The following is a 20,064-nucleotide window of genomic DNA, read 5'->3' on the forward strand; positions in this document are numbered from 1 at the left end:
AGGCCCAGAGAAGTTGAGTGACTTGCCTAAAGTCACACAGCTGACAATTGGCAGAGCCGGGATTTGAACCCATGACCTATGACTCTGAAGCCTGTGCTCTTTCCACTGAGTCACGCTGCTTCACCATTATTATTATATTCTGAGATACAGGTATAATACCGCATTTCTAGCAAATTTCCACCAGTGCACTCTTTCCCAGCACAATCCTCTGTGCATAATGAGTGCTTAACAAATTGTTGTTATTACTACTCTGACTACCCAGTCCTCTGGCTCCAGAAATGGAAGTGGTAGCAACTACAGCAGTATCTCTGGATGAAGATGAAGAGAGCTGTTGGCAAGTAATGAGGAAGGAGTAATCATGATTCCCGCTCCCTCCTTCCCTGATTCCTTGCTGTTGTTGGTCAAATCTCCGCAACGGAAACCATCTGGATGAATGTACTATGTGAGTATGTATGAGCGTTTGCCATGCATTGTAGCAGACACCTTTTGGGCACTGGTTTGAACGTTTACTTAGAAGAGGACACTTTCCTAATTGTTTTCTAAATGCAGGATACTGTCCTGGATGCCTGGCGAAGGACACTTACTGAGTAAAGAGCATTGTGTTCAGGGCTGGCATTTGAAGGTATGTTAATGAGTCAACTGTCCTCCGATAGTGTCAAAGGGAATGGCGGGGACAATAGAGCAGACACAATGTCAGAAGAGTTGGGGATGGCACTTTGGACCCAACCTCAGAGGGGCAGTTTCATGGGGAAAGCATTGACGGGAGAAAGTGGCAGGGCAGATGCAATCTCAAAAGGGGCTGGAGTGTTGGCATGGGTGCAACCTCAGAGACGTTGGATTGGTGCAATGTGGGTGGTCATGGGTGAAATTGTATAAGCTCCTGATCTGAGTCGGAAGTGGAGATTGCATTAAAAGAGGCCTATGAGAGGACTTGAATGGATACAGGCATAGGTGGGTTGGGTTTCAGGGGCTTCCCCAAAGAAATCCTCTAGGTTGAAGGGTTCCAAGTGACTTTTTTGGGTCAATTTGTTAAGCATTTACTATGTGTCAAGCACTCTTCTAAACACTGAGATAAAAAAAAATCAGGTTGGACAAAATCCCATCATACACGGGGCTCACAGTCTAAAAAGGAGAGAGAACAGGTATTAAATCCCCATTTACAGTTGAGCAAACTGAGGCAGAGGGGAGTTAAGTGACTCGCCTAAGGTCTTGCAGGCAAATGGCAAAGCCAAGATTAGAACCCAGATCTGCTTTGGGGTAATACCATTATATTATGTTGTCTGTTGGAGCCATGATGAAATACGTAAGATTGTGGGTAGGTAATGACATCTTGTAGAAGAGTGGCATATTTTTCCCTGTCTCAGGACTATATAGAAGACCTATTGTGTGCTTCATTTGCCTTTGTAGCCCCCAGGGGAAAGCAAATTCTGGGGATATTGCTGTCCAGTATGGAGGCCTCATGTTGCACTCTGCATTTTTCCTGTTTGGTACCTTCTTAGCTTCCATATTTGAGAGGAAAGTTTGTACAGATTGAATGATCACTCGGTAGCCATAATCTCTGAGAAATGCGTACTTGCTGTTAATGATGATAATAACGATAACAATAGCAAAAATGATAGATAAAATATTTGTTAAGCGCTTACAGTGTGCCAAGTACTCTACTAATTTCTGGGGGATACATAAGATAATAAGGTCAGTCAGAGTTCCTGTCTCACACAGGGCTCATGGTCAAAGAGAGAGGGAGAACAACGAGTGAATCCTCATTTTATAAATGAGGAAAGTAAGGCACAGAGAAAATAATCAATCCATCATATTTACTGAGTATTTTGTGTGGAGTACTATCTTAAGTGCTTGGGAGAGTGTAACATAGCAGGATTGTTAGGCATATTCCCTGCCTACACAGAACCTTACAGTCTAGAAGGGGAGACAGACAGTATTATAAATAAATTCATTCATTCATTCATTCACTTAATTGTATTTATTGAGCGCTTACTGTGTGCAGAGCACTGTACTAAGCACTTGGGAAGTACAAGTTGGCAACATATAGAGACGGTCCCTACCCAACAACGGGCTCACAGTCTAGAGGGGGGAATAAATAAAATAAATAAATTCTGGGTACATTCAAAAATGCGGTGGGGCTGAGGGTGTGGTGAATAAAGGGTGCAAATGAAAGTGGAAGGGTGATGCAGAGGGGAGCGGGAGAAGAGCAGCATGGCTCAGTGGAAAGAGCCCAGGCTTTGGAGTCAGATGTCGTGGGTTCAAATCCCGGCTCCGCCAATTGTCAGCTGTGTGACTTTGGGCAAGTCACTTAACTTCTCTGTGTCTCAGTTCCCTCATCTGTAAAATGGGGATTAAAACTGTGAGCCCCCTGTGGTACAACCTGATCCCTTTGTATCCCTCCAGCGCTTAGAACAGTGCTTTGCACATAGTAAGCGCTTAACAAATACCATCATCATCATCAAGAGGAAATCAGGGCTTAATCAAGGCTGCATTTTGGGTCAGGACGTTGGCTATCTTTCTGGGCACTCATCCTCCTCAGGTAGGAGATGTGTCTTCAATGGCACTCTGGTGTTGGGAGAGTGATCGTCTGTCTGTTATGAAGAGGGAAGGTATTTCACACCCAAGCGTGGGTGAGGGGTCAGTGGCAACCTGGAGGAGATTGATATGCGGAGTGTAGGTTGTCATTAGAGGAGTGAAGTGGCAGTCAGGGTTATAGTAGAAAATCATGGAGGTTTGGTAGAAGGGGGCAGGGTAATTTAGTGCTTGAAAGGCGACTGTAAGGATATTTGGTTTGTTGTAGTGGTGGATGATCAACCTCTGGAGGTTCTTGAAGAGTGGGGCAACAGGAACTGAACTGTTTTGTAGAAGACCGATCTGGGCAGCAGAGTGAAGTATGAATAGACATGTAGAGAGACAGGAGGCAGGAAGGTCAGCAAGGAGGTTGATGCAGTAATCACGGCAGGATAGGATGTTTGGATTAACGTGGTAACACTTTGGATGGAGAGAAAAGGGGCAGATTTTAGTGATGTTGTCAAGACTGAACCAGCGTGGTTTGGTGACAGACTGAATGTGTAGATTGACTGAGAGAGATGCCAAAGATACTGCCAAGGTTATGGGCTTGTGAGACTGGGGGGATGTGTGCTGACTACAGTGATGGGAAAGTCATGAGAAGGACAGGATTTGGGTAGGACTATGAAGAGTTCTGTTGTGGTATTGGCTGTAAATCAAAGTAGGCAAGAGAAAATATCAAGTGTTTAGTACAGTGCTCTGCACACAGGAAGTGCTCAATAAATACGATTGAATGAGTGAATGAATGAATGAATGAATGAATGAAAATATAAGACTGCAGGAAAAAGGAGAGATCAGGGAGATTTGGGATGTAGGTTTGGGAATCATCTGAATAGTGATGGTAGTTCATTCATTTATTCAATCGTATTTATTGAGTGCTTACTGTGTGCAGAGCACTGTACTAAGCCATGGGAACGAACTATGGTACTTCGCAAAGAACAGGCCAAGGATTTTGTCGCAGACTCATTTAAAGCCCTCTAATGAATACATGTATATGGAGAATACGCCTCACTATTGGCTTCAGAGCTCTCCATCCCCTTGCCTCCTCCTACCTCACCTCTCTTCTTTCCTTCTATAACCCCTCCTGTACACTCCTCTGCTAGTAATGTCCTCTCTGGGCCTCATTCTCACCTGTCCCGCTGTCCTGGCCCACATCCTACCTCCGGTCTGGTGTGGGTTCAAATCCCGGCTCCACCACTTGTCAGCTGTGTGACTCTGGGCAAGTCACTTCACTTCTCTGGGCCTCAGTTCCCTCATCTGGAAAATGGGGATTAAGACTGGGAGCCCCGCATGGGACAACCTGATCACCTTGTAACCTCCCCAGCGCTTAAAACAGTGCTTGGCACATAGTAAGCGCTTAATAAATGTCATTATCATCATCATCATGCCCTCCCTCCTTACATCTGCCAAACTAGCTCATTTCCCCCCTTCAAAGCCCTACTGAAAGCTCACCTCCTCCAGGAGGCCTTCCCAGACTGAGCCCCCCTTTTCCTTTTCTCCTCTTCCCTTCCCTATCACCCCCCTCCCTCCTTCTGCTCTAGCCCCCTACCTGCCCCACAGCCCTTTTGTATATATGTACATATTCATAATTTCACTTATTTTATTAATGATGTTTATATATCTGTTTACATATACAGATATCTGTATATATATATATATTTATATATGTCTGCATATATACAGAAGCAGCGTGACTCAGTGGAAAGATCACAGGCTTTGGAGTCAGAGGTCATGGGTTTGAATCCCAGCTCTGCCACATGTCTGCTGTGTGACCTTGGGCAAGTCACTTCACTTCTCTGAGCCTCAGTTACCTCATCTGTAAAATGGGGATTACAACTGTGAGCCCCACGTGGGGCAACCTGATCACCTTGTATCCCCCAGCGCTTAGAACAGTGCTTTGCACATAGTAAGCACTTAAGAAATGCCATTATTATTATTATATATGTTGTTTATATATGCATACAATGTTTATATATCTGATGTTTTGTCTTGTTGTCTGTCTTCCCCTTCTAGACTGTGAGCCCCTTGTTGGGTAGAGACCATCTCTCTATGTTGCCGACTTGTACTTCCCAAGTGCTTAGTACAGTGCTCTGCACACAGTAAGTGCTCAATAAATACGATTGAATGAATGAATGAATCTAGAATTCTATTCATTTATAGTGATGCTTTTGATGCCTGTTTACTTGCTTTGATGCCTGTCCATTGTTGGGTAGGGATTGTCACTATCTGTTGCTGAATTGTACTTTCCAAGCACTTAGTACAGTGATCTGCACACAGTAAGAGCTCAATAAATATGAATGAATGAATGAATGAATGAATGAATGAATGAATGAATGAGAATACAAGGGAACTCAGAACTGAACCTTGAGATACAACTATAGTTAAGGGGTGGGAGGCAGAGGAGGAGCCCATGAAAGAGAGTAACATTGAGCACTGAGAGATAGGAGGAGAACCAGGAGAAGACAGTGTCAGCAAAGTCAAGGTCGGGATATGTTTCCAGGAGAAGACAGTGGTCCACAGTTTTGATAACAGCTGAGAGGTAGAGGAGGATTTGGATGGAGTAGTGGTAAGTTAAGTGACTTGTACAAGATAATTTGACTTCTAGACCCTTGTTCTTTCCAATAGATACACTGCTGTTACTTTTAAGTGGGAGTCCTTAATAATAGTAATAATGGCGTTTATTCAGTGCTTACCATGTGCAAAGCACTGTTCGAAGCACTGGAGAGGTTACAAGGTGATCAGGTTATCCCACGGGGGGCTCACAGTCTTAATCCCCACTTTACAGATGAGGTATTGGGGCACAGAGAAGTTCAGTGACTTGCCCAAAGTCACACAGCTGACAATTTGCGGAGCCAGAGTTTAAACCTATGACCTCTGACTCCAAAGCCCATGCTCTTTCCACTGAGCCATGCTGCTTCTCTTGTTCCAGTAAAGCTGCGGACATGTTTCCCCATAATATTTGGATCTTTAATTCATTGTATTTCCTTTGCTTACCACCTCATGAAATCGTTACTGAACAGTAAAATCTCCCCAAAGAGAGTTACAGGAGGAGTGAGGAAAAGCAGAGGGCGTAGATGATCTCCAAAGTAGATAAAGATCTCCACAGAGTTCAATTTTTGTTATTTAGCATCAAATAAAGAACCATGCCTAATACGTCCTGTCATCTTCCAGTCCTGTGTAACTTAGCATGTATCATTAGAAGGCTGTAAATGACTCTGTGACAAAATCCTTGACCTGTCCTTCGCAAGGCACTACAGTTCTCCTTACCTATTTCCTCATTGCACTCTGTGCCACGACAGAAACAAGCCGACATCTCAGGACTGGAGCTTGTCTGTTATTCCTAATGGGAGATTTCCATCTTTACTCTGGGCATCCTGATCATCCCTAAACAGCCACAGTCAGTTTGACCATCTTCCAGAGGATATGCTGGCCCTCTTGATTCAATTTTCTACTTCCCTTCCCATTGCTGCATTTTGAGTCAGGGGGTTGACTATCCTTTTGGGCACTCATCATCCTCTTGGTCCTCATGGTTCATGCCAAAACCCCTAACTTTTCCTTCTACCTCCTTAGTTTACCCACTTGTGACCCAGTACGGATCACTCATCCTTGGATCTATCAAAAGCCCTCTGAAATCTGCAGATATTTCCTTTCCGCCCCACTTCCTGTAGCAGTGAGCTCAATATGTTTACCACCCTCTTGGTAAAGAAGTGTTTCCTTTTGTTCTGGACCCAAGAATTGGGAGTCTACTGGGAGGATAGCAATTAAACTCAGCCCTTGGAGAAATCAGACACATAGTGGAAGTTAGTGATAAGAAAACAGTTATTATCCCATCACCTTCTAAAGAGTTTAAGGTCATTTAACTTAAGAGTTGATGTTATCAGCTATTTGGTTCAGTCATTTTCTCTGAGTGCTCTTGTTGTTCTCTAATCTTCTCTAGGTTTCAATAGAAATGCTTAATCTGGATACATTATTCATCAAATTTGATGAGAAGAACCTAAATGCCTAGGCAATGAAATTTATTTTTTTTAGTGAAATTGGCACTCTTCAAGTTCATAACAGATTTGTATTTTTCCAGGAAAAGTATTGCCAGATTCATAGACTAGCAAACACCTCCCAAAAAATCTCTTATTGTTTGACATTAGATATCTGAATCAGAATTGATTTTCAGATGTCAAATAGGCCAGAATAAATCACTAAACTAAAAATTTTCCAACTGGGCAACGTATAAGGCAATAATGAGATTTTTGTAGGTGATTAAATATAGAAATAACTCTCTTTGAAAATGCTCACAGGTGCATATTTCGTTGCTGATTGCCACCAGTTAAACTCAATTATCATTGAATGTCATCTTTTTGAAGACAGGTGTTCCATCTTAATATTTTTCATATGTTTTCAGCTTCTTTTATTCATTCAATTGTATTTATTGAGCACTTACTGTGTGCAGAGCACTGTACTAAGCGCTTTTATGTGTGATAAATTTGGAAATGAAAGAACCCAACTTTTGGAAGGTTTTGTGAGGAGTAGATCATAATTGTGGGCAGGGATTGTCTGTCTTTATTACTGTATTGCACTTTCCAAGCACTTAGTACAGTGCTCTGCACACAGTAAGCACTCCATAAATATAACTGAATGAACTGTATAATAATGATAATAATAATGAGGATGACATTTATTAAGCACTTACTATGTGCAAAGAACTGTTCTAAGTGCTGGGGAGGTTGCAAGGTGATCAGGTTGCTCCCCTTGGGGCTCACAGTCTTAATCCCCATTTTACAGATGAGGAAACTGAGGCACAGAGAAATGAAGGGACTTGCCCAAAGTCACACAGCTGACACTTGACGGAGCCAGGATCTGAACCCATGACCTCTGGCTCCAAAGCTCATGTTCTTTTCATTAAGCCACGCTGCTTCTCTATGTTCATTCATTCACTCATTCAATCGTATTTATTGAACGCTTACTGTGTGCAGAGCACTGTACTAAGCACTCGGGAAGTACAAGTTGGTATGAATGAATGTATGAATTTGGACTGCAGAGTAATGTTTTTGGGCATTGAAATATGCTTGTTACCTTTAAAGTTGCATTTAAAAACTCAATCAGAAGAGGAAAAAAAACCCCTCATTTTTCTAAAACTGGTAGAATAGCAAATAACTGCATAGGTGGAAGAGTGCCACCTATTGGAAATCTGAAAATCCAGTAAATCCAAAAACTGTAGACACTCAGAGCTCCGGATTGAAGTGTGATTTGTTATCACCGTTACATATAGTAAAGAGGCTAAAACCTAAAAGGTTTTTAAAATTCAAAGTTATAAGAACCCCCAAATCAATTATCTCCTCCAACCCCAAGAAAAGTGGACCTATGTAGTCTAGAGAGAAACACTTCTCTTGCAAAATCTCCCTTACCTCATCCCTCCCGCCCTGGGATCCCTCTGGCCTTATGTCCGATTGATTTGGCAAGTGGTGGGGCAGTCTATGTCACTACTTCATTCAGTCAGTAGTATTTACCGCTGATACTGTTGAAGATGATATTTACTGAGCGCCTATTTTAGGCAGCCTGAGATTATAATAATAATAATGGCATTTATTAAGCGCTTATTACGTGCAAAGCACTGTTCTAAGCTCTGGAGAGGTTACAAGGTGATCAGGTTGTCCCATGTGGGGCTCACAGTCTTAATCCCTATTTTCCAGATGAGGTAACTGAGGCACAGAGAAGTTAACTCACGCAGCTGAGAATTTGTGGATCTGGGATTTGAATCCATGATCTCTGACTCCAAAGCCCGGGCTCTTTCCACTGATCCGCGTTGCTTCCCTTTGGAAGGTACTGTCAGCCTTCCAAATGACTTTGATGGAACCTATCTCCACTCTCTGAGGTAGAGAGCCGTGGCCAAATGACGAGATCTCATCCCAAATTGTGAACTTTACAAAGGTTTTGTAAAGTTGTGGGATCACAACCTCCTCAAAGGCCGGAGTCAAGCCCACCCATTCTATCACACTTGCCCTAGCACTTAATATAGTTCTCCTCATTCTGATGATCTTAATGAACCTGATTATTAATTGCTTGATTGAGATTCCATGATCATAATCCTCATCATCATGGAGTGCTTGTAGTGTAGTCTCCCAAGTGCTTAGTACAGTGCTCTGTACATAGTAATAGGATTACTATGGATTGATTGATTGTAGCGAGTGTGTATAATTCTGTCTGATGGCCACCCAGCCCACTTGGCTATCTCCCTCTATCACTTCCTAGCCCATAATCTCTACTCATGAAGGGGCTGGATAGTCAGGCTCACTGAGCCACAATCCTACTTGCCCCTACTTCAAGGACAATAATCTATTTCCCTCCCCACTTTTCAAGCTTCCAGGTGGCCTTCCATGATGAATTCCCACACCCAATCAGGTTCTCTCATCCGTCATCCTTATTAACAATTATGGTATTTGTTAAGAGCTTATTATGTGCCAAGCACTGTACTAAACAATGGGATAGACACAAGATTATCAGATCTCTGGAGAAGCAGTGTGGCTCAGTGGAAAGAGCACGGGCTTTGGAGTCAGAGGTCATGGGTTCAAATCCCAGCCCCACCAATTGTCAGCTGTGTGACTTTGGGCAAGTCACTTAACTTCTCTGTGCCTCAGTTCCCTCATCTGGAAAATGGGAATTGAGACTGTGAGCCCTCTGTGGGACAACCTGATCACCTTGCAACCTCCCCAGTGCTTAGAACAGTGCTTTGCTCATAGTAAGTGCTTAATAAATGCCATTATTATCGTTATTATTATCAGATCCCATGTAGCGCTCAGAGTCCAATTAGGAGGGAGAACAGGTATTGAATCCCCATATTGCAGATGAGGGAACTGAGGTACAGAGAAACTCCTCACCCTGGGCTTCAAGGCAGTCCATCACCTCGCCCCGTCCTACCTCACCTCCCTTCTCTCCTTCTACAGCCCAGCCCTCACCCTCCGCTCCTCTGCCGCTAATCTCCGCACCATACCTCGTTCTCGCCTGTCCTGCCATCGACCCCCAGCCCACGTCATCCCCCGGGCCTGGAATGCCCTCCCTCTGCCCATCCGCCAAGCTAGCTCTCTTCCTCCCTTCAAGGCCCTGCTGAGAGCTCACCTCCTCCAGGAGGCCTTCCCAGACTGAGCCCCTTCCTTCCTCTCCCCCTTGTCCCCCTCTCCATCACCCCCATCTTACCTCCTTCCCTTCCCCACAGCACCTGTATATATGTATATATGTTTGTACATATTTATTACTCTATTTATTTATTTATTTTACTTGTACATATCTATTCTATTTATTTTATTTTGTTTATTTTGTTAATACATTTGGTTTTGTTCTCTGTCTCCCCCTTCTAGACTGTGAGCCCACTGTTGGGTAGGGACTGTCTCTATATGTTGCCAACTTGTACTTCCCAAGCACTTAGTACAGTGCTCCGCACACAGTAAGCGCTCAATAAATACGATTGATTGATTGATTGGAAGGCCTCCTGGAGGAAATTTGCCTTCAATAGGGCTTTGAAGGGGCCCCTCTTCTTTCCACAAGACCACACTGTTTGTCTCTTCTAAAATCGTTTTTGTGTACATCAGTGTTCTTATTCCATTCTTTATATTTTTCTTACTCTTGCTCTTACCAGATGTATCTGTCAGTAACCTCGGCTTCTAGTTTTATTATATGCTCCCAAGGTACAAATTCCACACACTGCATGAAGCAGGTGTCAGCTAATGCATCCTGTACCCAGCAAGTACCCAGTATAGCTCTCTGCACACAGAGGACACACAGTACATCACTCTCCTCATGGTAGGTGATTAGTACAGTGCCCTATGCAGAAGAGGTAGGTGACACATGACTCTGCCTTAGAATAGCCCCCATGTTAGGAAATGAAAAGATTAGCACTGAGGTGCCTCTGGTTCTGGGGAAGTTTCAGTTCCTTGGAAAATCAATCAATCTTATTTACTGAGAGTTACTATATGCAGAGCACGGGGGTAAGTGCTTGGGAGTATAATACAACAGAATTAGCAGAGAAAGAGAAGAAGGAAGAGAAGGAGGAGGAGGCAGCCAGAACAGGCTAGAGGGGGACACAGGCATTAATATGAATAAATAAGTTATTTATAATACATAATTTGAAGAGATGTTCAAAAGTGCTGTGAGGTTAGGGGTGGGATGAATATCAAATGTCCAAATGGCACAGGTTGAAGTGCAAGCTGGGGAAAAGAGGGCTTAGCTGGGGAAAAGAGGGCTTAAATGGGGAAGACATCTTGGAGGAGGTTCATTCATCCATTAAATCATATTAATTGAGCGCTTACTGGGTGCAAAGCACTGTACAAAGCACTTGGGAGAGCACAGTTAAACAGTAAGCAGACACATTCCCTGTCCATACTGAGTTTACCATCTAGAGGGGAAGTCAGACATTAATATAAAGAAATAAATTGAAGATATGTACCCTAGTGCTGGGGGGCTGGAACAAGGGGATGAATGAAGGGAGCAAGTCAGGGTGATACAGAAGGCAGAGGGAGAAAAGGAAATGAGGACTTAGGGAAGGTTTCTTGGAGGAGATAAGGCTTCATGAAGGCTTTGAAGGGGGAGAGAGGAATTGTCTGGAGGATTCAAAGAGGGAGAGTGTTACAGACCAGAGGTAGGATGTGGGTGAAAGGTCGGCAGTGAGATAGACGAGATCAAGGTACAGTGAGGAGGTTAGCATTACAGAAGGGAAGTGTGAGGGCTGGGTTGGAGTAGGAGAGTAGTGAGGTGAGGTAGGAGATGATTGAGTGTTTTAAAGCCAATGGTGAGGAGTTTTTGTTTGATGAAGAGGTGGATGGGCAACCATTGGATTTTCTTGAGGAGTGCGGAAACATGTCCTAAACATTATTGTAGAAAAATGATCAGGACAGCAGAAGGAAGTATGGACTAAAAGTGGGAGAGACTGGAGGCAGAAAGGTCAGCAAGGTGCTGGATGCAGTAATCAAGTCGGGGTAAGATAAGTGATTGGATTAATACGGTAGTAGTTTGAATGGAAAGGAAAGGGAGGTTTTTAGCTATGTTGAGAAGGTGAAATAGGCAAGATTTAGTGATGGATTGAATATGTGGGTTGAATGAGAATGAGGAGTCAAGGGTAAGGCCAAGGTTTTGGCCTTGTGAGACAGGAAGGTTGGTGGTGCCAACTAAAGTGATGGAAAAGTCGGGGGCAGACCGGGTTTAGGTGGGAAGATAAGAAGTTCAGTTTTAGACACATTGAGTTTGAGGTGATGGGAGGACAACCAAGTAGAGATGTCTTGAAGGCAGGAGGAAATGAGAGACTGAAGAGAGGGAGAAAAATCAGCGGAGACGTAGGTTCAGGTATTATCACCTTAGAGGTAGTAGTTGAAGCCATGGGAGCGAATGGGTTCTCCAAGGGAGTGGGTATAGATGGAGAATAGATATTTGAAGACAGATTGAATATGTGAGTGGAATGAAAGAGATCAGTCACAGGTAAGGACTTGAGAAGTAGGGAAGAGAGTGATGCTGTCTGCAGTGATGGGAAAGACAGCAGGAGAAAAGGGTTAGGATGGGAAAATAAGGAGTTACATTTTGGACGTATCTAATTTGAGAGGACTTCCAATTACATATGTCTTGAAGGCCAGAGGAAAGGCGGCATTGCAGGGAAGGAGAGAAGTCGGGGCTGGAGATGTAGGTTTGGGAATCAACTGCATAGAGATGGTAATTGAAGCCATGGGAGCTAATGAGTTCCCCAAGAGAGTGGAGAGTAGAGAGAGAACACAAGGAGACCTAGAGTTGAGCCTTGGGACCTCTACTAAGAGAGTGTGGAGGCAGAGGAGGAAACAGAAAAAGAGACTGAGAAGGAGTAGAGAAATATGATGAGAAACAAGAGAGGACAGTGTTAGTGAGTCCAAGGTTGGACAACACTTCAAGGAGAAGGGGGTGGTCTACAGTGTCAGAGGCAGTGTAGAGATCTAGGAGGATTAGGAAGGAATGAATGCCAAGGGATTTGGTGAGATGAAGGTCATTGGTTATCTTAGAGAGGGCTGTTCCTATGGAGTGAGGGGCTTAGAAGCCAGTTTGGAGGGGATCTAGGACAGAGAATTGGAGGATAGGAAGTGGAGACAGCTGGGGTAAGCAAGTCTCTCAAGAAATTTGTAGAGAAATGGTAGGAGGGAGGTGGGTTGATAACTGGAAGGAGCAGTGGAGTCATGGGAAGGTTTTTTTTTAAGAGATAAACAAGAACGTTTGAAAGCAGTGGGGAAGAAGCCCTTAGAAAGTGAACATTTGAAGACAGCGGTCAAGGAGGGAAAAGGGGTCAAGTGTTTTAAAAAGGTGTGGAGGGATGGGATCTGAAACAAGGTGGAGGGGTAAGATTTAGAGAGGAGGTAAGAGATTTCATCTTGAGTTAATGCAGGGAACATAATGAGAGTTGAAGGTGGAGGAGGGGGTGATTGGAGAGGAGAAGGGGAAATTTTAGGGAGATTACATCTGATGGTTTCAATTTTGTTGAAGTATGTAGGCAGGCCATTAGCCGAAAGACAGGGTGGGGGTGGGATGACAAGAAGTTTGAGAAGGGAGCTAAATGTCTGGAACAACTGGAGGGTATGGGAGTGAATTAGGGAGGAGTATCATTGTCCCAAAGAGGAAAAGGGCCAAACTGAAGCAGATAAGAATGAATTTAAGGTGCCCAAGGCCATAAAGATGTCTGAATTTCCTCCAACAGTGCTCCTCAGCTTGTGCATGGGAAAGAAGGAAGCATAGTGTAGAGGTGATCCAGGGATCTGGGTGAGTGGTAAGAGACCAAAAGAGGGACAGCAGAGCAAGGGAGTTCAGTTCAGTGGAGAGGGTGGTGTTGAGTGTATCCATTTCTGCACTTGGAGAAGGTAGTTTGGGTACGGAGACTAAATGAGGTAGGATGGTTGCAGAATACTGGAGTGGGGGGGTCAAAAGAATGGAGGTCTCTGGGGGGAACAGGACAGATTTGTAGGGGGTGGGCATATGGGAAAGACAGCAGGTGAAGAGGGGGTGGTCAGATAGAGGAATTTCAGAATGGGTGAGGGTAGAGACTGAACAGTTACTGGAGATTTTAAGATCAAGTGTTTGCCCAACTTGGTGAGTGCATGAGATGGGCTGAAAGAGGAATAATAATAATAATAATGATGACATTTATTAAGCACTTACTATATGCAAAGCACAGTTCTAAGTGCTGGGGAGGTTACAAGGTGATGAGGCTGTCCCACGGGGTGCTCACAGTCTCCATCCCATTTTACCGATGAGGTAACTAAGTCACGGAGAAGTTAAGTAACATGCCCAAAGTCACACAGCTGACAATTGGCAGAGCAGGGATTTGAACCCATGACCTCTGACTCCAAAGCCCGGGCTCTTTCCACTGAGCCACACTGCTTCTCTAAGTCACTGGAGTTAAGGAGTGAGAGGAGGTGGACAGTGGAAGGATCATCAGGGACACCCACATGAATAATGCAGTCCCCGAGGTCCAATATAGGGATGGAGAAGGAGAGAAGGAACGTGAGAAAGGGATCAAAATGGTACAGGAAGTTGGAGGTGGGGTCTGGAGGGAGGTAAATAACTGACTTTTAGTTAGAGCAGTAAAGGTGGATAATTTGGGTTTCAAAGGAAGGGAAACAGAGGTATGTGGGGAAGTGGGATGGAGCTGAAGTGTTACTGAGAAGCAGGAAGGAAGCAGCGTGGCTCAATGGAAAGAGCACGGGCTTTGGAGTCAGAGGTCAGAGGTTCAAGTCCCAGCTCCGCCAATTGTCAGCGGTGTGACTTTGGGCAAGTTGCTTCACTTCTCTGTGCTTCAGTTACCTCATGTGTAAAATGGGAATGAAGACTGTGAGCCCGCCATGGGACAGCCTGAACACCTTGTAACCTCCTCAGAGCTTAGAACAGTGCTTTGCATATAGTAGCGTGAAGCAGCGTGGCTCAGTGGAAAGAGAATGGGCGTAGGAGTCAGAGGTCATGGGTTCTAATCCCGGCTCCACCACATGTTTGATGTGTGACCTTGGGCAAGTCACTTCACTTCGCTGAGCCTCAGTTACCTCATCTGTAAAATGAGGATTGAGAATCTGAGCCCCATGTGGGACAACCTGATCACTTTGTATGCTCCCAGTGCTTAGAACAGTGCTTTGCACATAGTAAGCACTTAACAAATGCCATTATTATTATTATTAGAGAAGCAGCATGGCTCAGTGGAAAGAGCACGGGCTGGGGAGCCAGAGGTCATGGGTTCAAATCCTGGCTCCGCCACTTGTCAGCTGTGTGACCTTGGGCAAGTCACTTAACTTCTCTAGGCCTCAGTTCCGTCATCTGTAAAGTGGGGATGAAGACTGTGAGCCCCACATGGGACAACCTGATTACCTTGTATCTACCCCAGTGCTTAGAACAGTGCTTGGCACATAGTAAGTGCTTAACAAATACCAACATTGTTATTATTAGAAGTAGTAAGCACTTAATAAATGCCATTATTATTATTATTATTATTGTTATTATTAGTCTCTACCTTTCCCAGTGAGTCTGGAGGAGTGATAGAAGATGAGTCCCCCTCTAGAGAGAGCGGCAGGGGAGACCGTGGCATCGGGGTAGAGCCAGGTTTCAGTGATGGTGAGAAGCAGTGTTTAGGTCAGGAACAGTAACTTGTACTTCCCAAGCGCTTAGTACAGTGCTCTGCACACAGTAAGTGCTCAATAAATACGACTGAATGAATGGATGAATGAAAGGAACAGGTTAGTAATGAGGAGAAGCTTCTCCATGATGGAGGGGAGTTTCCACATGCCACTTCTGGCTGAGGCTGGAGGAAGAGTTGGGGGCTGGGGATGGTTTGAAGTGTAAACAGGTAAATTGCTCCTCAAGATAATGGCAGTAAAGCAGTTTATGTGCAGAGAGCCAGAGCTGCCTAGAAACAACACATAGAGCAAGTAGGTGGAATTGGTGGAAATTGATGAGACGCCTCAACCATTGCATAGGTTGCTCTCTACATCCACTCCCTTGAAGAACTCACTCACTAATGTGACTTCAAGTATCACTACTATGCAAATAATTCCCAAATGTACATCTCCAGCCCTGATCTCCCTCCCTCTCTGCAGTCTTGCATTTCCTCCTGCCTTCAAGACATCTCCACTTAGACATCCTGCCTTCATGTGAAACTTAACGTCTTCCCACCCAAACCCTGCCCTTCCCCTGTCTTTCCCATCACTGTAGATGACACCATTCATTCATTCAATCGTATTTATTGAGCGCTTACTGTGTGCTGAGCACTGTACTAAGTGCTTGGGAAGTACCATCTCTCAGGCCTGTAACCTTGGCATTATCCTTGACTCCTCTCTCTCATTCAACCCACATATTCAATCCATCATTAGAACCTGTTAATTCCACCTTCACAACATCACTAAAATCCACCCTTTCCTCTCCAGCCAACCGGCTATCATGATAATACAAGCTCATATCCTATTCCACCTTGATTACTGAGTCAGCCTCCTTACTTACTTCCCTGCTTTCTGTGTCTCCCCACTCCAGCCCATACTTCACTCTGTTGCCCTGATAATTTTTCTATAAAAAAGCTCAGTCCGTGTCTGATGTCTCCTCACAAACCTCCAGGGTACCCATCCACCTAGACATCAAACTTGAACTCCTCACCCATTGGTTTTAAAACACTCAATCACTTTGCCTCCTCTTTCCTCACCTCATTATCCTCCTAATACAACCCAGCCCAAGCACTTCACTCCTGTAATGCTAACCTTCTCACTGTACCTCGATCTTGTCTGTCTCACTGCCAATCTCTGGCCCACATCCTGTCTCCGGCCTAGTATGCTCTCCTTCTTCATATCTGATAGACAATTACTCTTCCCACCTTCAGAGCTTTACTGAAGGCACATCTCTTCCAAGAGGCCCTCCCTGATTAACTCCTCTACTCCTTTTCTTTTGCTCCCTTCTGAGTCACCCTGACGTGCTCTCTTTATTCACCCCTCGCAACCCTACAGCATTTATGTACATTTCCCCTCCCTCTTCTCCCTCCTCACCTTTTCTCTACTCCCTTCTCCTTCTCCCCCTTTCTTTGCTACCTCCTCCTCCTTCCTTTTTCTACTTCTTCCTCCTTTTCCTCTTTTTTATGGCGTAATGGATAGAGTGCAGGCCTAGGGGTCAGAAGGTCATAGGTTCTAATCCCAGCTCCACCACTTCTCTGTTGTGGGAGCTTGGGCAAGTCATATCACTTCTCTGGGCCTCAATTGCCTCATCTGTAAAATGGGGATTGAGACTGAGAGCCTCACAAGGGTCAGGGACTGTATAATAATAATAATAATAATGACATTTATTAAGTGCTTACTATGTGCAAAGCTCTGTTCTAAGTGCTGGGGAGATTACAAGATGATCAGGTTGTCCCATGTGGGGCTCACAGTCTTCATCCCCATTTTACAGATGAGGTAACTGAGGCACAGAGAAGTTAAGTGACTTGCCCAAAGTCACACAGCTGACAAGTGGCGGAGCCGGCATTTGAACCCATCACATCTGATTCCAAAGCCCGGGCTCTTTCCACCGAGCCACCCTGCTTCCAACCCAATTTGCTTGTATCCACTCCAGTACTTAGTACAGTGCCTGGCACATAGTAAGTGCTTAACAAATTCCACTATTATTATTATATATCTGTAATGTATTTATTTATATTAATGTCTGTCTCCCCCTCTAGACCATAAGCTTTTTGTGGACAGTCGATGTATCTGTTATATTGTTATATTGTACTCTCCTAGGTGCTTAGTACAGTGCTCCGCACACAGTAAGTGCTCAGTAAATACGATTGACTGGATGTCAGAAACTGATCCCCTAAGAGCTGACCTGTGGCCTCATCATGACAACAGAACGTATTTAGCAAAGATGATGTTTTCATTGAAAGAAACTCATTTGAATGGTAATGGGAAGTATTTGTAATACACAGACACTGCTAAACCTGAAGTGTAGGCTGTGTGGGCAGGAAGGGGAGTGATCTGCCAAACTGCAGGTAATAGAAAGGTGGTCTCTGGTCTCCCAGGAAAGAGAGCTCTGTCGCTCTGTGGTCCTGTCGGTGGGCCTTTCTTCCAGGGTAAAGAGGTTTGCTGTGGATCCCGGATAATCAACTCAATTCTGTCCACACAACAAATTCTCTTTTGCTGTTGGATAACCGGAGGATCTGAACTAGGAAGTAGATTCATTCATTCATTCAATCGTATTTATTGAGTGCATACTGTGTGCAGAGCACGGTACTAAGCTCTTGGGAAGTACAAGTCGGAAACATAGAGAGACGGTCCGTATCCAACAAAGGGCTCACAGTCTAGAAGGGGGAGACAGACGACAAAACAAAACATGTAGACAGGTGTCAAAATCGTCAGAACATCATTAACAAAAGAAATAGAATAGTAAATATGTACAAGTAAAATAGAGTAATAAATCTGTACAAATATATACAAGTGCTGTGGGGAGGGGACGGAGGTAGGGCGGGGGGATGGGGAGGAGGAGAGGAAAAAGGGAGTTCAGTCTGGGAAGGCCTTCTGGAGGAGGTGAGCTCTCAGTAGGGCTTTGAAGGGAGGAAGGAAAAACATGGAACGCTTCACGAAGTAGATCTGCTTTAAGTGAGTACACAAAGCCACAAGCATCGTTTATGATTGGAGAACCCAGGGAGAAAACCAGATGGGGTTTTGGATAACAGCCAGTATACAGAAGACATCCAATATAGTGTTTTGTACACAGTAGATGTCTGGTAGAGTTTCCTGCACACACCAGGCAAATAAACTGCTCTGAGTAGGTGACTGGTAAAATGTTCTGTACACAGCAGGCATTCATAAGAACACCCTGCATAGAATAGATGGCCAGATTAGTGTTCTACACGTCGAAAGGGCCCAGGACAGTTTCCTGTACACAATTGGCATGTACTACAGTGCTTTACTCACAGTAGACTCCCAGTATATAATGATGAAGGTATTACTATGAAGAGCGTGGGCACTGGAGGAATTGGCACTCTCCATGCTCCAACTCAATGTTCTTGGGTTCTAACCAGGGCCGAATTAACCTCAGCCAAAGCCTGGGGCCGGTTGTTTAGAGGGGCCCCTTTCATTACCTGTGATGTGGGTGAAATCATATAGACTCACTTCAGGAGGACCTAGGGTGCTCAGTAGGATGAGAAAAGGGAAGAAGTCTTCACCGGAAGCGTCCAGGACTGCGGCCTTCCTTTATTCATTTTGGTCCCTGATTTTCCCTTCTCTTGTAGAGGGATTGAGCGAAGTTCTAGAAGGATCTCATTTCTGGCCCCTCAGTTGGATAAGACGTCAGACAATAGCAGCCTCGATTCTGGAATTTTCCCGTATGAGACGTAGGCTCGGACTTAGCAACGCTTCCTGTAAATTAAAAAGAATTATATATTTGTATCATCCCAAGGATATGTAACTAGATTTAAATCTGTGGAAAATCTGCAGAGGAAATCTTTGAACCTTGATAATTAGTAGTTTTGGGTGGAGCCCAAGAGAAAGACCTTGAAAGGCTGCGTTCCCTTTTCAGGTCTGGAAGTGCACTGTGTTTCCAGGCAGAGTATTTTAAAGAGACATAATGGAAAATCTCCTCCATATTCCTTCTAATGGCATTTAAATGAATTGGGAAAGCTCATTTATTCTGCACTTCATTTTTACTAAGCTATGAACAAAAATCATGTTTTGCTGTCACCAACAAATAGTGATAATAAAGGTGCAGTCCAGGGTTGTATTTCTAAAGCTCCCAATTCAGGCTTAAACAGAGTTCAGCTGTCATTGTCCCCCTAGAGCTGAGTTCCACCAGCTCCTGGAGAAGTCAGAGGGGCACAGGGGGAGATTGATTTATCTCAGAGTGCAGACTTGTTTGAGGAGCCCTGGACTAAGTGCTTGGGAGTACAACAGAGTTGGTGGATAGGTTCCCTTCCCACAACAAGTTTACAGTCCAGAGGGATTTCATCTTGGTGGATTTCCTCGTGTAGCCCATGTGTTTGTGTTGCTGCTGGAAATCCAGACATCAGGGCGACCGTGTCCATCTCATCCTCATCCTTACTTGCTCTAACTCTGCCTTCTCCTCTCCCCTACCCCTCCCCAGTCCCTCCCTCCTCCTGACCCTTGTTGAACTCTCCCATTTTGCCAACGATATCTCGAGGAGATCTGCCTTCTCGCAAAGTCCAACCCCTTCACCTTCACATCGGACCCCATCCCTCCACATATTATCAAAACAATTGCCCCCTCCCTTCTTCTCTCCCTAACTGCCATATTCAACTGTTTGCTCTCCAATGGCCTCTTCTCCACTGCTTTCAAACATGTTCATAATAATAATAATGATTCCATTTAGCGCTTACTATGTGCAAAGCACTGTTCTAAGCGCTGATAATAACAATAATAATAATGTTAGTATTTGTTAAGCGCTTACTATGTGCAAAGCACTGTTCTAAGTGCTGGGGTAGATACAAGGTGATCAGGTTGTCCCACGTGGGGCTCACAGTCTTCATCCCCATTTTACAGATGAGGGAACTGA

The 20,064-nt window shown here is 44.4% G+C and overlaps 1 long non-coding RNA gene across 1 annotated transcript in view; it reads right to left on the reverse strand.

The window, feature by feature from the left end:
- LOC119932559 overlaps nucleotides 1-18,868 on the reverse strand; it is a 49,291-nt gene extending 30,423 nt beyond the window's left edge. Inside the window, exon 1 of the long non-coding RNA XR_005452337.1 lies at nucleotides 18,638-18,868. This is a non-coding gene — a long non-coding RNA (uncharacterized LOC119932559). The remainder of the gene's footprint in view (nucleotides 1-18,637) is intronic.
- Nucleotides 18,869-20,064: the final 1,196 nt, after the last annotated feature.

Source organism: Tachyglossus aculeatus, chromosome 9 (genome assembly GCF_015852505.1).
Source record: "Tachyglossus aculeatus isolate mTacAcu1 chromosome 9, mTacAcu1.pri, whole genome shotgun sequence".
NCBI lineage: Eukaryota > Metazoa > Chordata > Mammalia > Monotremata > Tachyglossidae > Tachyglossus > Tachyglossus aculeatus.